We start from the raw sequence: 20,233 nt of genomic DNA, 5'->3' as shown, positions 1-20,233 counted from the left end.
TGTGTGTGTGTGTGTGTGTGTGTGCAGGGGTGTGGGGTCATATATTGACTATTAATTGACTATTAAAAGTGTTGATTTGTCAAAGCTTCTTTTAGATTATTGATTGGCCCATAAGAATAGTGTATGCTTCTTTTTTAATAATTAACAGCCAAATGTATCAATTCCATAGGCTAGATAATTAGTTTATTAATTAATGGTAATGTTAGAGCAAAACAAGTACAGGGAAAAAGTAGGTGAGACAAGCATCCACATCAGGCCTTGAAATTCAAGATTGTAGGTACAAGACTACATGTAGTCTTCCCACTGCATGTTGTAGAATGGAAATGTTACATGTTACAAATCTTACACATACAGAAAAAAAAATTCAGGCACCAATCTTTATATAGTTAAGGGAATAAATGGTAAATGGTAAATGGCCTGCATTTGTATAGCGCTTTTCTAGTCCCTAAGGACCCCAAAGCACATAAATTAGTGTATATCAACATTTTCTAAGGTCAGGGTTTTCTAGGCATGACTCATTTTTCACGTAGTTTCTATCCACTCGTGTTAATGCCAATTCCTATGAATGCCAGAGTATGGATACATTTAAAAAGTAGAAAAGAGAGGAGTATGTCTTTCTCTTAAAACACAGAAAAGAGGAGCTCTTTAGATCTGGGGTTTCTCCAAACAGAAGCGGAGTCATTACATTCCAACAAGGAGGCGCCTGTTAAGCTCTTTAACACCATCTAAAGAAGTTCCCTAACATTGCTGAAGTCATACCTATGACTCAGGACGGATTAGTGGAAAATTTTTCAAAACCCTGCTCAAAACATGCGAATTTTAGGGTAAAAACCTTTTTTTTCCTGATGTAGTATATTTCAGGAGAAGTGGGGAAAAAACAGTTCCTATCATGTAAAATGTGTGCACATTTCTGATGAATGACATGTTCTCAGCAATAACAACTTTTTAAAATTTTACTACGTGGTTGTAATGTGTGACAATAGCCATGAAGCCCACTCACCCCATGAATGGCAGCCTGTTAATGGTTTTAAAACACTGTAGTGTTACTCAGCAGTGTCAGTCAACCAGACCAGTTAGTCCTTAAACTGTGGAACTTAATCGCTGGTGTAAAAAGATATTTCTGATTAAAAATAATAAATAAATATTTTTTTAAAAACAGTTTCTCCATCGATTACGAAATTTGATCTGAGATACATCTAAGTCACAACTACAGACAAACACAGTCTGAATCACAAATACCTCTTGAATTCCTTTTTTTGTTCATCCTTTCAACCTTTGAGCAAATAATTCCCTGAGGCATCTCCACAGTGCAATTTATTTTGCCAAGAACCAGCAGCTGCAAACCACAACACAGCACCACCTCTTCTGTAGCTGCCTGCAGTCACCAGCCTTTCCATCTCATGATGATGAGGTCATAACCACAAAGTGCCTCAGCAACATCTCAACTGGAACAAACCCAGAGAAAAATATTGTTAGGATGCAGGGCAAGACATGGAAAACATGGAAATGATGAAGTGTAGGAAAAGACATAAAGAAACTGTTAAAACATAAGGAGACGCTGCATTAAGCGGTCATCTGATATTATTAGGCATCATTAGTACTGTAGTTAGAAAAGCACACAATGCAACACAATCACAATCACAATACGTTTTCCAACATCAAAAAAAATGTTTTAGAATAAACCCTTATAAGTTAGCTACAGCACTTGTTGTAGTTGGCACCACGCGTGCATTCTCGTTATATGCAGCACAACCTGAGCTGCATTTGCTGAGTTCAATTACAATTACACATTTTCAGTTATGTTCATGCTCAACGTCTGATTATTTTCTAAAAGCCTTTGGAAATTTTCCTTTGAAGGATCAAATGTCTTAGTTAGACTTACACTCCTAGGAGATGAGGGCATGTCTCCCTCTCAACTGATACCACACTGACAACATTTCTAAACTCATCAAAAATCAATCTATTTATAAAGCGCTACTAGATTTATTTACTACCACTTCACAACTGTTGTTGTGAAAAGAACTTCATCAAACAATTCACAGGACTGCTTAAATAGCAGCATCTTTTTTTATAACTCTGAGCTCTTTCTCGGGCTACTACACACTGCATTACTGATGAAGGTTGGTGCATAGTAATGTATGTATCAGGCTGACATTCAAATCAAATTCATATCAAAGCTGTAAGTGTCTCCAACATCTGAACGCAGAAGCCTACTCCCTTTTAACCAGAGTGGCGGCTGAATCATCTCTTCAATTTGCGACTCAACAGCAGGAGGAATATTACTAACCAGTTTAAGTTTTACTTGCCATTTCATTTTGTTTTCTGGCCACATTTAATCATTAGAACTAGTTAGATTTATGTTGAATATTTTATGAGTATGTTTACTCCATATTCTTTAGTTAATCAGTGTATTTTGTTAAAAGGTGTAAATAAAACACGAAAGGAAGGTATCTCATTGTGTCAAGCACAAGAATCTTGGTCACAGCGATTGCTATTTTAGAAATGTTGCATTTATCTCACACGGAGCGTTTCAAATTCGAGCGAATAGAATCCGTCTCAGGCGAACGGTGTGCTTGTGTGTGCGTGTGATGATATTACACAAGAGTAATCCACATACAGCTCTGAACACAGTGGCAGACAGAGCACCTGCACCCTCAGGCTTTCCTCATGGGCTATTGACGCATAGCATCGCGAGGCCTCATAAGGAGACTTATCAGTGTTTGAGCCACATAAGGAAGTAGTAGTAGGAAGTAAGGGAGAGAACTGGAAGGTATCTGAATATCTGCCGCCGAGGAACCCAGGGCTGCTCCGTTTCTGATTCTGTTCAGTCTGCGCTTTATGACACATATCCTTTGGCAATATTCTGTAGACTGTTGTTTTAGCATATTAACCTACTATAATGCCAAAATTAATTTCAATTACAAAACTATAAAAAGATCTAATATACACCTATTCAAAATTTTTCACCCAAAAATATACTTGAAAGCAACTTCTCCTGCCCTGCATGCTAAAAATTGATTCCAAGCCCAGTGCAGTAAACTGTGACTGTATCTGAAACGTTGGGAGTGACGCTCTGCTCATATTTCCTTTTTAGATACTAGAACTGAACAGCATAAAGACATGCAAAGTTCTTTATCAGAAAGTATACAGCTACAGTTTAAAGTTTGTAGGTTTTTAATCTTTAGACATGTCTGTAGAGTTCACAAAAGTTTATGAAATGTATCATTTTATGAGCTATGTATAAAGCTAAATTATGCCACTGAAACGTAGGCTACCGCACAATTTGATCTCTAAAATGTTTCGGTTCTCAACTGTTCATATGTAGTCATTAGCAAAGTTAGGAGACTTAACTTTTTCAAACTTTAGGAAAAGTGAGCTTCTGTGCACTTAGAGTAGATAAGTACCCCCTTTGCAAACACAAACACAAGTCTAGACAAAAAAAACAACTGGACTGCAAATGTAGTGGATGTTATTTCTTTACTACAACCTAGTGTTTATAAATTCACCGAAACATCTGTGTCAAATTGTCCAACATCTCTGTAGCTTCCCACTTTGGCTCCACACACACACACACACACACACACACACACACACACACACACACACACACACACGGCAACGATCATCAAAACAAAGGAAAAATTGGGCTGTGATCATGACTAAAAATACAATGTAATTCACAATCCAGAGATGATTCTCCACTCTTATTAAACTTATTGGTGTATGTCGTTTCTTTTCCCTTCCTTTTTCCACAGACAAAGCCACAGCAATTAGAGAAGTAAGTTAGGTTTGGACATGAAAATAATTAAAAAGACACTCACTTTTCAAAGATATCCTCCCATCATCTATTCATTTTCTTGTTTACACCAGTTTGTCCAGACTACTAGGCATAATACGTTGGCAATCTGTTTATAGGTGAATATGTACCATGCTACAGTAGCTTGTGCGTGTGTGTATTCCACTAATAATTGGAACCTGGAGAAAAGTTTGGATAGCTACCTTTACCCTGACCATTTAATCTAACAGATTAGCTTGTTCATCCTTAATTTATCTGAGACTTCTCACAAGCATTACCAGCTCTGAAGCAGGTGAGATTCTGTGAGCTTCTAAGTTAAAGGCATTAACCAATTATAAATTGGTGGTTATTTCTTCTGTTACACAATCTTATAACACCCCATAGAGCATACAAGTATAATCTCTGCCAAGAAATACAGTTAAATTATAGTCAGTAAAATATTACAGGCCTGATATTATTTACTTTCCATTGAATGTCACGCTCTAACTTTGGAGTTGTTAAAATAATGAGTACTTTTTCATAATTAAAAACAAAGTTTAATGCATGTGGGGTCAAGGTTAAAGTTTTTGAAACTTGTACTTGCTTAAACAGAATTTACCATATGAGATTTCGTTTTAAGGCTAATTATTAGGATGACGGTTGCTGTGCTAAGTCACAATGGACCCTGTCTGCACAGTCTAAACAGACTAAAACAAAGTGTTTCTGTGGCTCTGTCTGAAGAAAGAGCCTTACAGTTTTGGCTACACAACAGACAATAGAAACCCTAGCTTTGTGGATCGGTGGAAAAGATGGAAAAAGATGAAAGCTGTTAGCAGACATTTACGCTTAAGGCCTTTAGCAGATGAATTTTTTGGAAACCTTATGCTTAGTTGCAAGTGTTTTAACTGAGGATGAACCATATGTTTTCCGTTTGATTGAGGTTACTTTTTAACACAACATGCTGATCATTAAGACTCGTCATTCATGTTTCCAGTCTCCAGTTCATTTATTATTTTTACTATTTTTGTTAATTTATGTCTTATTTCAGCAAGAAATACATGTTTTCTAATACAGATCCACTTGCAGCAAGGAATTTCTAAAATCACCTGGGGGGTTTTTTCACAAATAATGTAATAATTTGTATTTCCTGCTCGTCTCTGCACACTATGTTTAAAGAGCAGCTGCCACTAGCATTTTACACAACTATAAATGTTCTGCTCTTGGCTTTTATTTAAAATTAGTTTTGGGAGAAACGACACAGCTAAAATCCCCGGAAACTGAGCTCTCTTATGTAAGTTTGCACAATATAAAACAGACACAGTATACAAAGTGTACACAACCACATTATTAAGACAAATTTCTACAGTTGTCCCCTAACTGACAGGATCTCCTCCTGAGGATGAATGTCTTTAGCCATCTTAAAGTACCATAGGTGAACACTGTGATTAAAGACTTTGTAAGACGTGCAACAAGATAAATTACAGTCTTCCATTTATAACCCACCCTTTCTCCTCACACTGCACCTATTACAGGCCGGACGGCTAAAAATTTTTTTGCTTTGGTGATGCTGTTAATCATTCTGCTAAGAGCTAAGGAGATAAATTAGTCTGTTGCCCTTTTAAAGTGGAGGCCCACTTAGTTTCAGACTCGGTATTGCTGTGAAAGACATTTCAGCATGCAGCTTAAGCTACATTTTTAGGGTTTGAGATTATTGTCAAAAGCATAGCTGCATAAGGTCGGATCTCAGGACACTGAGAAAAAACATAGTGTTTTATATCCGTTATATAAATACCCTTACTAATTTGTACAATAGCCCCAGAGCTCAAACTGCTCACACTCGCAGCACTTTTACCACAATCTGCTTCTCCTCAAAAGTAAACAACTTTTTGAAGAAAGCGGTATACAACGGGAGTGCCCGTTCACTCCAGTGATTCTTTTCTCTCAGGACAAAAACACAAGTTTGATGAATAATTTACTGAAGGTACAGGACTAGATTAACCAGTCTGATGGATGAGTGGGTGCTTTGTCTTCCCTGTTTGCTTTAGTGGATCTGCATTTAGCTCCTACCGAGTGCATTTATCAAAATAAAACTGAATGTGTTAAGATATTTAACATTATCGCATCTCTGTATGAATAAATAAATAAATATTAATCAGTTCATTTAATGGCATCATCGCTGTGCTTTCTAACTTTTAAATATGAAAGGTTTCGGTTTTGACAGATTGCCAAATGAATCATTAAGAAAATTAAGTTTAGTATTCATCTTGACACTTTTTTTTGATGCGATAACAACCAAAGGCACTCCTTTTAAATTAAGAATTTGTATCTTTAAATTGATGCCGTTTGTGTGTTTGTGACAGCAGAATGAATTTATCACGATATGCGTTAGGCAGATTTAGTACCCAGTATGCAGAGTAAAGGTAAACTCATGAGACTGGGACTCAAGGAAATGCAAAACAAAACTAAGCTGGAGCTAGAAGTGCAATCTTGGAGTCAAAAGGGAAACCACAGAAGGAAGGCGCACAGAGCATGTAGGAGAACACGACAAGGAACTGAGGAAAACTGAAGGCTTAAAAACACACAAAGTATCTGAGGAGAGGACACGGCTGTGGAAAATGAGGCACAGGTGAAGAGAATCTAACTAACAAGACAAGAAACCACAAAACTGAAGATGAGGGACTGGCAAAATAAGGAAACAATGAAACATTAGAACTCCTACACTGAGGGAAGGCTACGAAAAATAACAAGACACTATACCAAATTACCCAAAGCAGAATGCTAATAAAAAAAACATCACCTCAAATTTTGGTAACTATTGTCCATGATGTGAATATGTAAACATTGTGTTTCTATTCTGTGTCCTGTTCTGTTTGTATATGTGTGTTTTTGCTGCTGATACACCAAATTTCCTCTTGTGGGACAATTAAAGGATTATTCTATTCTATTCTATTCTATTCTGTTCTATTCTATTCTATTCTATTCTGTTCTATTCTATTCAGGAAACTAGAACTCAAGCACAAAATCCAAACATAATTATAAGCACACTGGATATCATAGATAAGAAAAATCTTAACTGAAATAAGAGAACAATCTCAAAATACTGAGTCAATGACCCAGGAGCCATGACAGAATTTTCTTAGGATACAAGTTATTTTGCTTTTAAAGAACAATGTCAGTGCTCGATTAAGCCGAAATGCACTGAAGCTGTTCTTTATATTAAAAGCACTGCTGGAGCTTTAACCTCTTCAGACTTTGTGCTCTTTTCCATGCACCTTGTATGGAGCTGTAGCTCTTTCTCTTTCAAGGAAGATGAATTTTAGCAAAGCTTAAAGCTTTTTTTTGTGTTTTTGTAAAGACAAAAAGAGCAGGAAATTTGTGCAGTTTTGTTGCATATGAAGACTAAGTTCCATTTACAGTGAGAGCTGAAGTGCAACAGCTTTTCTCTGCCTATTAGTCATGATCTTGGAAGATAAAAAGAAATGTATCTGTACTAATTTAGTCTTTGCTTTTAAACCAAGATAGCCAAAGAAAAGTAAACTGCAAAGAAATAACAAAAATAAATAAATAAATCCTGTGAAAGGAAGAAAAAAAAATCACTGGCTCCAAAAACAGATCAAATACAAGATGAGAACAGAAATCTAGGGACACATGCTCTAAATCCAGAAATGCAAAATAAAAAAAATGTGTCATGAGAGCTCCTGAGCGATTCCATTTCTGGGGCTGTTTTTTAAAAGAGCTGTTCCAGACAGACATGCGTAATTGTTCTAATTCTAACCTCATTAGGTTTTGATATATTTCATGAAAGAAAAGTAACATCCGTTGTATCTCTCAATATAGGGAGTGGTTTCCTTTAAGCACTTTCTAACTATCATGCTTACCTACACTCAGACAGATGTAGGGGGCAATTTTGGGGTTCAGTATTTTGCCCAAGGACACTTCAGCGCTAACCTTCTCATTAGCATACAGTCCCATCTGCCTCCCAAGACACGGCCGACATTCACTGGTGGCCATAACTGGCTGCATACTGTCAATGTAAATGATAAGTTCTTTTTAGACTTTTTTTTTTGTTAAAGTCAGAAAGAGTCAGGGTCCAAAAACTGTAAACAAAAAACAAAAAACAAAAAACAAAATGATGCAAGGACATAATGTTGCAAAGAGGAGTCCACATAATTTTCCAATATGCAGCACCATCTGCAGTACTGCTATGGCAGCTAGGTGTTTACAGTGTAACAAATATACTGTGTTTTTTCTGTGAGGGCTGACACACTAAAGGAAGAAGGGATTTTCTTGCACTTTCAGATTTGGATTGAAGGTTGGGCAACTGAAGGTAACTGATGTTCACTTTTAATTTATTATGTGCAGCCTGTGAGTGTTAACACAAATTGCTTACTGGTTAAAGATCAAAGGTTATACCATGGGATTTCTCAGTTAAATCACTCTATTCATTATCGGTGGAAGGAGATGAAGCAGCTTGATGGATGAATGGATTTATTCTCTTATTGTCACTTTTGATAAATTGGAAACCTGCATCAGCGATAAGCAGGTTTCAGAGTACTTAGCACCAGATGTATGAATTGGCTGGAGATCAAAGGTGAAAACAAGGAACTTGTGCAGTGGATAAGTTATCCTCCTGTCAGTCCTCTCTGGCAAATTGTTTTCCTTTTTTGTCTGTATCTCTCAATTTTACTTCCCAATAAATGTGTCTAATTTGGCTAAGAACACACACCATAGGCAGTTAATAAAGTAAGGTATATATATGCAAACACTGGAAAGCACATGAAGAAAAACGACTATTAATATTCAAACTAGCAATGAGGCAAGCTTTCAGAGCTCAGAGATGCCCATCGTCATAGAGCATGCAGCAAAACAAATCAACATTTTAAGTTGGCTTACTGATCCCTTGTGATCAAATGAAGCAAAAGCCGCCTACAACAGTGCAGAGAAACCACATAACATTTAACACAGCTCAAAGCTTTGAAAACAACAATCCTGTCAAAAAAAGCCTGTTTGCTTGGTTGATTTACAACACACACATGAGCACAGTCCTTGATGTTCACTTTTATTTTGTATTGATTGAAAACATAACAAAAAAACATAATTTCTATGATTTTATTTGCATTAAACTAGTCCTGGTTTTATTTCACAATATGTTTCTTCAGTGCTGAGAGTCAGTTACATTTTGTTTGAGTTAATAAGTATATTTTAATATCTACACAAAGGGCTAGTGAGATACTGCAATGACACTGTGCACTTGTGCATGGTGACTGTAAATGTCCTATTTCATAATTTTCCAGTTGAAACTACAAAAATAATACAATTGCTTAATTACTGTATGTCTATGTGAGTCTATAAGTACTCTGCTAATAGAGCAGGAGTGAGTGATTTATTTTCCACTGGACTTGCTTTCCGCTTACATTTTTACAGAAAAAGGAGTTCACTTGCTGACTCGAGAGATGGATGTGGAGATAAATGGCTCAGCCAGAGACCAGAACGAGAGAGTTGGGACATTTACCACAAATTGTGATATGGTCATGCACACACACACACATGCACGCAGCTGTCAAAACAAGTGAAGGAATAGAGGTTGTTTTGCACAAGAGGGAAAATCTATAACATCTGCTACTTTTTTGCTTATTGGGTGCATGTATACTTGCATTAGTCATTTTGTAGAGTCATAAAATCAGTTTATCACAATGTAGGGAGTCCGCTAACTATTAGTAAGGAAAAATAAGTCTCCTGTAGATGTAAATTAATTTCGGGGAGAAGGCTTGGTTTAAGGTAAGTAGTGGTTATGGTTGGGGCGAGTCTCCAGGAAGTGTGCCAGTGTCCTCTTAAGTGATGCAAACACAGCCATGTTTGCACATCTGTGCGTGTGGAAGAGTGAAGACTGGAAACCATCATACTACACTTGCTCTCACGCACTCACCCTGAAGAGAGTTGGCTAATTAAATTATGTGGCTGTCAGAATAAGGCTTTGCAGGTCTGCATTCAATTTTCACTTTTCATTTAAAAGAATTAAAAACACAATACTGACCAAACCCCAGGGACTGGTCTCTGTGTAGTGTACTTTATTCTAACTATTGGGACTAAAGCAACACTTCTAACTTAATGCTGATCTCACTACAACTGTGCAGTTGAATCAAATCTGTTAAAATAATGCAAATTATGTTAACAGAATGTAACATCATTTACAGGCTATTTCACATTAATATTCAGGGAAGACAATTATTGTACAGCTGCACCATGTCTGGCACCTGTTTTCCATTGTTAGACCTCCGATTAACAGTACAGTTAAACTTATGTTATACTATAACTTTGGACACAATAACACTGTTCCCCCAAATGCGACAGCCTAATTACTACTTGACGTAGTTGCAAAGCAATCTTGTTTATATTTCCTTCCTTGTCTTGTATTTCTGTCTTTATGATCCAAGGTGAGTGAAGTGAGCACAAGGCAGGGTCTCCATCCAACAGAAAGTTATCCGGCTATCATGGAATGGTTTGCAAAACTAAGGACATTTATCTCGTGGTCACAAAACTGGACTTCTCTCTAGATCTTTACCTTAATATGTAAAGGGCCCTTTATTCATTTTCAGATGTGATTATCTATTTTTCCATTTGTTTTTGACTGCAGTAACCGATTTAGCAGTTTTGCCAACAGTCTTTGTAAGAGACATGAGATTAAAATCTACAAGCAAGCCTCTTATACTTGATATGTTATTCTTGCAATCCTTCCAACAAACTGTCAGGAAAAAATGAGCTGCTATTGTCACACACTCCCCACTTAATCACACTTAAAATTACTGTGATAAAGGTGCAAACATGTTGTGGCTGGTGGGTCAAATCGCAGTAATCCAGCACAAATAATCACAGTTTTATAATCAGTTGTGTTTGTGGGAGTTCCAGAAAGACATTTTTTCCCTTTCTTTGACAAATAGGTTTACTTACATTTGGCACTACAAAGAAACGTGTCATACGATCTCAAATAAATTTGTAGTTTTTCTTACTTGCTGCTCTTTTTTTTTTGATTCAACCTTCACCTTTTTTGGAAATATTCCTAAAATTATTACCAGTTTCATATTTATTCTGTTTATATGTCACAGAGACTGCCTCGGTTTCCAGATAGTCTCTATGAAAACACACATTTAGATGTATTTTACACACATACTTTACAGTATGAGCTTCACCTCGTGAGAGTTGCATTTTTTTTGTCCCTCCATCTGACACCTTGACGTTTACAATATTGACCATTAACACGCTGATGAATGAACAGAGTCCACTTTAGTTAATTAATCTGAGCTGCTGCAGTCCCACTAACAGTCCACCAGCAACGTAGAATTGACTAAAATACAGATGGAGTAACATCATTTCTTTAATGTTTCTCCATACATTTAATTTTTCCTATTATACACAGTACTGGATGTGTTTTGTCCCTTTGCTTAGTGTGAAGAAAGCAGATTTATGTTGGTCGTACTATAATTTTTTTCAGCCAGTCTTGAAGAAGGCGCACAGGCTCCACACTGTATTTGCACTATTTTAAACTCTATGCAGGAGTTTGTTGAAATAGAATATCAGCAGGCACTAGACAGAAGGAATCACTGCATTGCCCTGCTGTAATCTGCATACAGAAACTGAGAGACATTGTTGGAGGACTTTTGATACCCTAAATGACTAATGAACTACAGCTTTTACTAATTTAGGCAAAATATAACAATATCACAGAACTGGTGAGATGAAATGAAATTACTCCTAGCTCTAGTGCTCACATTGTCTGCAACTGCGAGCTGGAGATGAGCAGACTTCGACAAAATAGGGTAATGTCAGGTAGGTGTATAAATCACTTTAACTTCGGGTCAGGGGTTTCCCATGTTTGATCTTGACTACACTCGCAACTATATAATCCATGTGTGTAATATGCACTGCCGACACACAGTAGGAATAGCGAAGGATTAAAATCAGATAAACATATTTGATATCTTCAACAAGGCACCAATCAGACTGCCAAGTACAGTAGTTTACAAATGTGTGCACTCCTACCAGATGAGCTTTGCTGGGGTGGTTTCCCCACCGCTTGTCAGGATGGGTGAATGTGGTGGAAACCAGTCTGATAGTCCTGTGGTGAAACTGTTTCTCAATCCTGCGTCTTAGACCTGCAAAATAAAAAAATCCCCACTTTAGCATATCACCTCAAAGAATTGAGTCCTGGAAACACGGCTTTCAAAACAAGCAGATATATTATCTAAAGAGTCTCAAACTGTAAGACAAAGACATCAGTATGTTTCATTTTTAATGATGTTTAAATAAAAAACAAATGTCTTAATTTAGTTTTCTCATTTGTTTTTTCCAAGTTCTTAGGAATTCTGGAATCTCGGTGCCGCTAGGTTTTCTTCTAAAGTGTGCATTTGCTGTGACACATATGCTTTTTAATGTAAATACACCGAATATAATTGTCTGGACAAAAATTAGGTCAGTTTTGTCCTTAATCTAGCATAGGTAATATACCATAGCAACACTAAACCATCCAAGAAGCCAATATACCACCATTATGCACAATTATACAATCATACTAACAGAATTGTTATAAAAAATATCTAGTCTGTTACGTGTTTACAACGTGATTTATTTTGCAACATTTAAAATATTACTATAAAAATGTCTGTTAAAGCTTAAATAATATGTTGCCCAAATTCTTTGATGTTATCGTTTTGTAGGGTGCAATATGATATCACAGTCCTTTCAGCTGACTCATAAACGTCTCTGTATGAATGGTGCAAAGTTTATGCGGAGGTATACGCACACACACGGCACAGTTTTAATTCAGAAACACAGTTTCCGTACAGAAAGAGCCGCGTGCATTTGTCATGTGCAAAGCACCCATTATTTACGCGCAAATTTCTCACGGAAAACTGAAATGACGCTGTCTTCATTGCTACGCGCAATTAAAAATTTTCTGGAGTGACGCCAGGATGCCTTCACTGCTGGAATTTATCGTCTCTCACATTTTAACCACTGAAAGATGCCGGATGAGTACACATCGTTTCATAATTAGGTGAAGTATGCATGTTCCAATAACACTGTACATGGGTGATGGGTGCAGTAACTGATGACAGAGTACCGAAAAAAATATACGTATAAAATCTTTCTAAAAAATAATTTCCAGAAAACCACGTACACTTGGATCCGACTATCTGACTTTCTCTGAAAATAGTACACAGGTTTTAGAGATATTCCAGTAACTCACACACCAAATCACACAAAGGTTTTTTTCATTTAAAACAAACAACAATCTCTAACCACTTAACCTTCCTACATGGGTCAGAGAGAAAGTGATAGGAACCCGGGTTTAACATTTTGTGCCAACAGTCTTCTGACTTAGTTTCTCACCATTCACATGTCAGTGCATTGTTTGACACATGAGACCATGTCTGAAAAGTCATCCCACACACAGCAGACAGATGCAAAAAGCCCTTTTTGTGTGGGTGTGTTTTAACTAAACATGAAGCCTGCTTATGTGTGAGAGACAAAGAGAAGGTGAAAGAAGCTCAGATGTGGGCGGTCAACTTTTAATATTCATATCTTCCTATCTTTCATTTATAAAGGAATTATTTAAAAACTTTGGAGCGCTATTTATATCCTTTTGTATCCTGTTCCTCCTTTGTTTTGGCCTTACGTGTTGAAATTTTCAACAGTAGGACACAGTTTTCCCTCGAGAATTCATAGCAGAAATACTGCACTGAATCACTGATGAATTCTTTTTGTACTTAGAGATTTAAAATGACCAGTTGCAGAATATGCAGAACACTAGATGATGAGTGGTTGTTAGGATTTTTTTAATTTGTTTTTTTACACACACTCACACACACCAGAGCTCCTCTAGCTACACTGCAGCAGTACACCCCCAGCAAATCTGACTCCTTATTCTGAATTCACAGGACCACTGAGGTTTTTATTTGATGCTTTTGCAGAAAATCTGACCCAAAAAAGTTGGATTAAATCATATTTACAGGGATGAAACATCTGTGTTTTCAGTGCTGGAAGGCCATGACTGTAGAAACAAGCATGCTATTATTTACAAAGCTAGGCTGTCTATTTACAGATGACAATTGACAAAACCTAAATGAATAAAATGTAATCTATGGGGTAATGGGATAGCAGAGAGGTTTGAGCAGGTAACCCATATGCTCAAAGACTAATGCAGGGGCCTGGATTCAATTCTGCCCTGGACTATTTCTTGCGTTACATTCCTCTGCTCTCCTTCTCCCACTTTTTCCTGTCTGCCCTGTCCAAAATAAAGGCTAAATGCCCCAAAATAAAGCTTTAAATATCTAATCTGCATTATTAGTTTCCTTTCAATATCATCAGCTGAATCGCTGCTAATAGTGTTCTATATACATTTTAACACTGAGCCTGGTTCTGCCGGAGGTTTCTTCCTGTTAAAAGGGAGTTTTTCCTTCCCACGATCGCCAAAGTGCTTGCTCATAGGGGCTCATATGATTATTGGGTTTTTCTCTGTATGTATTATTGTAGGGTCTAACTTACAATATAAAGTGCCTTGAGGCGACTGTTGTTGTTATTTGGTGCTAAATTAAAAAAAATGAAGTCAATAGAGGAATAAACTTTTTACAATGTGTGCTTTACTCATCACCAGCACACATTGTAAAAAATGTAACTCATGATGCAGAAAAAATATTCCATTACTTATTAGCTTTGTCATGGTCCTGGGCCATGTGGGCCCAGTATTCTTAGTTTTCATGTATTTTTGTATTTTGTTCTTTATTTAGGCCATGCTTCCTGGGTTGATCTGTTACGTTGTTCCTTATGTGTTTTCCCGTTGTGACTCTCACCCCCTGTGTGCCCCTCTGTGTATCTGAGCCCTCGTCTCTCCTTATGTTTTATTCCATGTTTCCCCAGCCCGTTATGTCTGTGTTTTCCCCGTGCTCTCTCTCCTCCTGTCTGAACCTCTGTGCACTTCCTGTTTACTTTGTGACTCTCACGCCTGTACATGTCATGTTCAGTTCACCCCGCCCTGTCTCGTTATGATTATCAGCGTCACCTGTGTTCCCCGTGTGTTCAAACTTTCCTCGTTTACCCTCTGTGTATTTCTGTCTGCGTCTCCCTCTGTTCGGCGTCGCGTTCTCCCTCATGCCGTGTGTGGTTCTCCCCGTGTCTTCCGGTATATGTTACTTTAGCTTTTCCCAGTTTAGTGTAGTTTTGCATTGCTTTTGTATCATCGTTATTGTTTATCACCTGTCAGCAATAAAGCTGCATTTTGAGTTTATCCCCCGTGTCTGTGAGTTTGCAATTTGGGTCCTCATCCTGCCTGCCACACGGCCGAATCATGACAAGCTTACATACTGAGACCCCTTTCAGCCCTTCAAATCGTCCACACCCACAGCTTAAATAGTCCACATTTAACACCGAAAGTAACAGAAAAACAACACATTGTGGTTTAACGATATCAACTGCACCCAAGAGGACTCCTGTCCAGCCCTCACACCAAATGTGAAGAGTTCTCATGCCCTCCTACTCTAACATGAGCAGATCATTTTTATATGCAGGCAAAGCAGTAGCTAAAGTTAGCACAACAGATTGGAACACTCAACAAATATAAAAACTTCAAATTTCCAAAAGGCTCTGAGCTTGGCGAGTTCAGCTGCTCCACATTTGTATGCTATACCTCCACCAGTATCTCTTTAAAACAATAAACCAACTCCCATTGATCTGAAGCTGCAATTACAATAATAAACAGAGGTGAAAATAGTTATAACTACAAGATACCAGCTCATGAAAGTCTTTCCAAATATTATCTGATGCTTTATGGAATGAAAAATAAAGGATAGGATAAATAATCGACACATTAGCTGATTATAAACTTCTGAATTTTAAGTTTTAACTCCCCCACATCAAAAACACACTTAGTCATCCATCAGTAAAAATGTTATCCAAGATAATGAACCAAAGTTGGTGGCATTCACTATGCAGCTAAATGAGTCACTAAGCACAATCTACAGATCTGTACGATCAAAGTCTTTCACTGACCTTTCACAAACAAATTTTTTGCAAGCATAACAGTAATGCTCATCTTGTCAAACCTGTTTTGGTGGATAATACCATCACGGAGATCTAACCCGGTCTCCAAGAAATTTGTGAACTCAACCAGAGTTGGCCGGAGGTGTTTTTTTGTCAACGGCACAAACACCTTCCACTATAGTGTAGAATGGTGGATCCAAAGCAGATATCAGTGAAATGCTGAGCAAATCGAATGTACATAATAACAGCTATTTTAAGCCAAAAAGCAGAAAGGTGGGAATTCATCCTGATTTCACAGAAGTGAATGAGAGGCATCAGACATGATCCTTTCCATTGCTTTGCTTTGTAATCACAAGACTTACAGTAAACGTATCAACAATATTTCACTTTTAGCTCCCAGGCCAAATTTAAATATAATATTTTTGCTGTTAAAATAAGCCAGCCACAGGGGGACCTCAAGTCAGTGTATTCCTAGTATCGATCCCAAGCCTGGACAAATGGGGAGAGTTTTGTCAGGAAGGGCATCCAGGATCAAATCTTTGCCAAATCAAAGACCCCTAAAAAGAATAGCTGAAAGAAGAAGATGAGAGCTCATTTTTGAACCAGTACAGGTCGAGTATTGTGAAAATATCTAATCAAATGCAGAAGGCCCTTCTAATATTTCACTACAGAAAGCTACCAGTGGTTTGTAATAATTTCTTGGTCCATAGTTGAGTCAGAGGTGAAATAAACATGTAGGCAAAATGAATAAATTTGAAAAAGGCCTCAGAGTTTCTCCTTAAATTTAATTAGCTTCATTAAAATGTTCAAAAGTGCAGTAGTTAGCATTATCTCATCATTCCTTTTTTTAGTTTGTCAAGGTAGCACTAACATTTATCGACTCTATCATTTAACATTTATCACACCGTTTGTTAATCCTTGTTTGTGTTTTTCCCCAGAGTGTTTTTGTGATCTCTCTATGCCCTCCTTCTTCTCTCTTCTTTCCCCTTCACCCCCCAACAAGTTACAGCAGATGGCCGCCACTCCCTGAGCTTGGTTCTGCAAGAGGCCTCTTCCCGTTAAAAGAGCTCTTTTTTTCCCATTGTGGGCAAGTGCTTGCGCATATGGGAATCACCTGATTCCTGGGGATTCTCCTCAATCTTTAGGCTTGAGGTGACTATAGTTGTGAATTTCGCACTAAATAAATCTAACTGAACTGAAATCTAATAATTAAAAAATATTTTTAAGACTGTGTTTTTAAAGTGTATCTAATACTAATGCTTCCTTTCCATGAAGAGAGAACTGCTGAATGATTCATGTTACCAGTGACCTCTGTCTTGACCAAAAATGCAGCACATCCTTTTTTTCTGGAAGTTTGACTTTTAAAATGACACACAGTGCATGATGGTACTTGGGTATAGCCATCAGCATCTGAAAAAATATGTAATGTCTGGTTTCACTTGCATTTAGAACTATTTACTCAGAAAACTGTTAGTTGTAGATGGTAACAAGCAGTGGCTGACTGCCTACTGGGACATTTCCCCGTAGCTCGAGGGTCATTTTGTCCCGCTGTGAACAGCGGTAATAAAACAAGCAGGAATGAGTCTCAGAACACACCGAGATAAACTCTGTGCTCTTGCCACAGTATCCACAGGACAAATACACCCATAAATACCTTCCAGTCAGTCCCATATATTTTCTATTTACTAATTGGAATAACATTCCTGGCATATGTACATAGTGGACAAATAAATTGCACCTCACTACTAAGGGTGTTGCTAACAAATGATTGTATTGTGAATAATCATTTTACCTCTAAATGAGTTACTGATAACTTTATAAACACACATAAAATCATAATTACTTCAGTAATGCTTCTATTGACCTACTTTCAAATAGTTATGGCAACTAACTTTTCTTGTTCACTCACGTGTTGAATTAAATGTTAATTAATTACCGACTGATTATTATTGTTTTGTTTTTCTCATTTTCTATAGATTCTGAAGCAATATAGCCAAACTGAATTTTTTTGTGAGCAATACCCGCCTCAATTTTGTTTGGTTGGTTGTTTTTGTGCTAACAGAGTGGCCCGGGATTAAGTAGAGTTTTCAGCCTTAATTACTGCTTCAAGTACATCTTTCCGCAGATGCACTTCTAGTATAAGATGAGAGGTTACAATGATATTTGTGCTGTTCTAAACAAAATACGCACTTAAGAGAACACATTGTTTTCAATAGTAAACCGATTCTGTGAGCAAACAGAGGCCTCCTGTAAAAATAGCATGTTGGCTGGTAAACAAAGCGGCTTCAAAAAGGAAGTGAGAGGTTTAATATCAGTGAGTGACTCAGGCAGCGGAGCACAGGGAAAATCCAGAATCAATACGTTTCAGTTCTCAGTATATGCTGTACTGTGGCATATTTACATTTATCTGAGGTTCCTATGCAGGTCACCGACTATGTTGACAATAGCAAAGTGGTTCCTAGAACTAAAGCCTTTCATGGCGATAACAGCACGCAATGATGAGCCACTGAGAATAAGCAAAAGTTAGGACTAATATTCAAGGGAATCTTTAACTTTCCACAACAAAACTTCAAAGAGTGCAGTGGTTCCAAACTTTCTGCTGCTAATGTTTTTGTTTGCACCTTAGCTCCCTACCTGCAGATTTGCTGCCAACATTATCTTCACGGAACTGTGGACTCAGAGAGCTGGTTTAGAGTTACAGAGGACTGAAGCCGAGAGTAGAAGTGATAGTGAATGCTGATCTATTTTTATAGCTCAATATATGGTACGTCAGCAAATACCCTTTGATTCATATTACTGTAGAGAAATGATCAGTACGTCAGCTAGTAACTAATATAATGAATTCCTTAATAAAAATGATACTATGGTGATGGGTAATGAACACTGAGGTAGTTACTGGTGGTTTGCATTTAGCTGTTAGTGATACACACATAAAACACTTATTTAACCTCCTAGGACCTGGCGTCCACATATGTGGACATCCCATTTTGGATTGTCAAGACCAAAATACTAACTTTTGCTCTACAATGGTCTGACATCCACTCACGAGGACATTATACTGCCACTGCTCTATCAAAATTTTAAACAAATAACTTCATATGTGGATCTCATTTTTCTCAGAAACAAAAAACTGGTAATTCTTTGTTTTTACATTCATCGGGTCCCAATATGCCCAAATATCAAAGAGAAATTAAAAGTGCATGCCATGGAAGAGTTCGGGTCTTAGGAGGTTAAGGAAAATAGAAGTGAAATAAGTATTGATTTTACTATGACAGCTATTTACTTTACCAGAATGAAGGTGCAGGTAATTGTTCCTACATTTATAGTGTTAGCTGAATAGGATGCAATTTGATTAAAAAAACAAACTCTGCAGTTCCTACATCATTGCTGGGTCCCAAGATTTCTTTTAGGTTTAATGGTCTGCACTTATAGACAAGTGGGTCATACAGGTGCCGTGTATCAGTTAGGACGGTGTAAGGGCTTTGAAATACTAAAAAACGTTGACACCCACTATTCAAATGATACAGATATCATAGTGCTACAACCGAATGAACCCAACGTAAACACAGCCGTAGTGAAAATGGTACTATGGTACTCTGACAAACAAAACTAGATCATGCTGCTATAATCAGTATCAGTACAGCCAGCCTGAAGTATACCACTGAAAACTTGAAACTGCAAGAGTGTCATGTAGATGTTTGCTATATTGTGAACAGGAGTTAAAATCCAGACATGAAAAGATAACTATCTGAGAGTGTCATTTGAATTTCAGTTTCAAGAGGCTGAACTTGTCCAAAGACACACCTATACAGATTACACAATAAAGGCTTGGAAACAGATAATATTGTATGTGAATTTTTTATATCCTTCATATAGTCATTTTTTAAAAACAAGTGGCAGTTGTGCAGACTACTTCATCAAAGTGAAAGAACATTTGACTTATTCATAATAACTGGCAAAGTCAATTTCAGCCAGCTGAAATTGGCAATAGCTGAATAGATATCATTGTTTAATATATCAACACAGGCCTTTGTCATAGTGTTTACCTCAGGATGTGAAGTGTTGATGCCTTAAGACTCAGCGATCTGCGGCATATTTTGGTCATAAAATGTTGATATAAAAATAAAAATCTTTATTTTATCACACACAAAACTTTCAAAGCCCTCACAAAGAGCATCTAAACAAGGTCTTCATATAAAATGCTGACAGCCAGCATCCTTGCATATTATAGGAAATACAATATCAAAAAAGTGTTGAAAATGCCATTTTCAAAATATTGTGTAAGTCTTGTGTTTTGTTGACACAGATACAATTTCCTCCTCATCAGCCTCATCAAATCCCTCCTCTTGCAACAAAATGTATATGAAAAGTAAAGGCAGAAATCTGAAATACGTTTCTAATTCAAAGGTATTTGCGAGATAGTCTTGC

General features: G+C 37.3%; 1 long non-coding RNA gene across 2 annotated transcripts in view; it reads right to left on the bottom strand.

Moving 5' to 3' along the window:
• The window catches only part of LOC113034562 (uncharacterized), a 110,734-nt gene that overhangs the window by 34,516 nt on the left and 55,985 nt on the right, over positions 1 to 20,233 (bottom strand). Inside the window, exons 4-5 of one of the 2 annotated variants that reach the window (XR_003274195.1) lie at positions 11,813 to 11,925; positions 162 to 1,445 (exon numbers count right to left, since the gene is read on the bottom strand). This is a non-coding gene — a long non-coding RNA (uncharacterized LOC113034562). Of the gene's footprint in view, positions 1 to 161; positions 1,446 to 11,812; positions 11,926 to 20,233 lie in introns of those variants that run through there. The other variant, XR_003274196.1, reaches the window with a different exon arrangement.

This window comes from Astatotilapia calliptera, chromosome 13 (assembly GCF_900246225.1).
Source record: "Astatotilapia calliptera chromosome 13, fAstCal1.2, whole genome shotgun sequence".
NCBI classification, from domain to species: Eukaryota; Metazoa; Chordata; class Actinopteri; order Cichliformes; family Cichlidae; genus Astatotilapia; species Astatotilapia calliptera.
The sequence above is the reverse complement of the archived record's forward strand: the minus strand, read 5'-3'. Positions and strand labels throughout refer to the sequence as shown.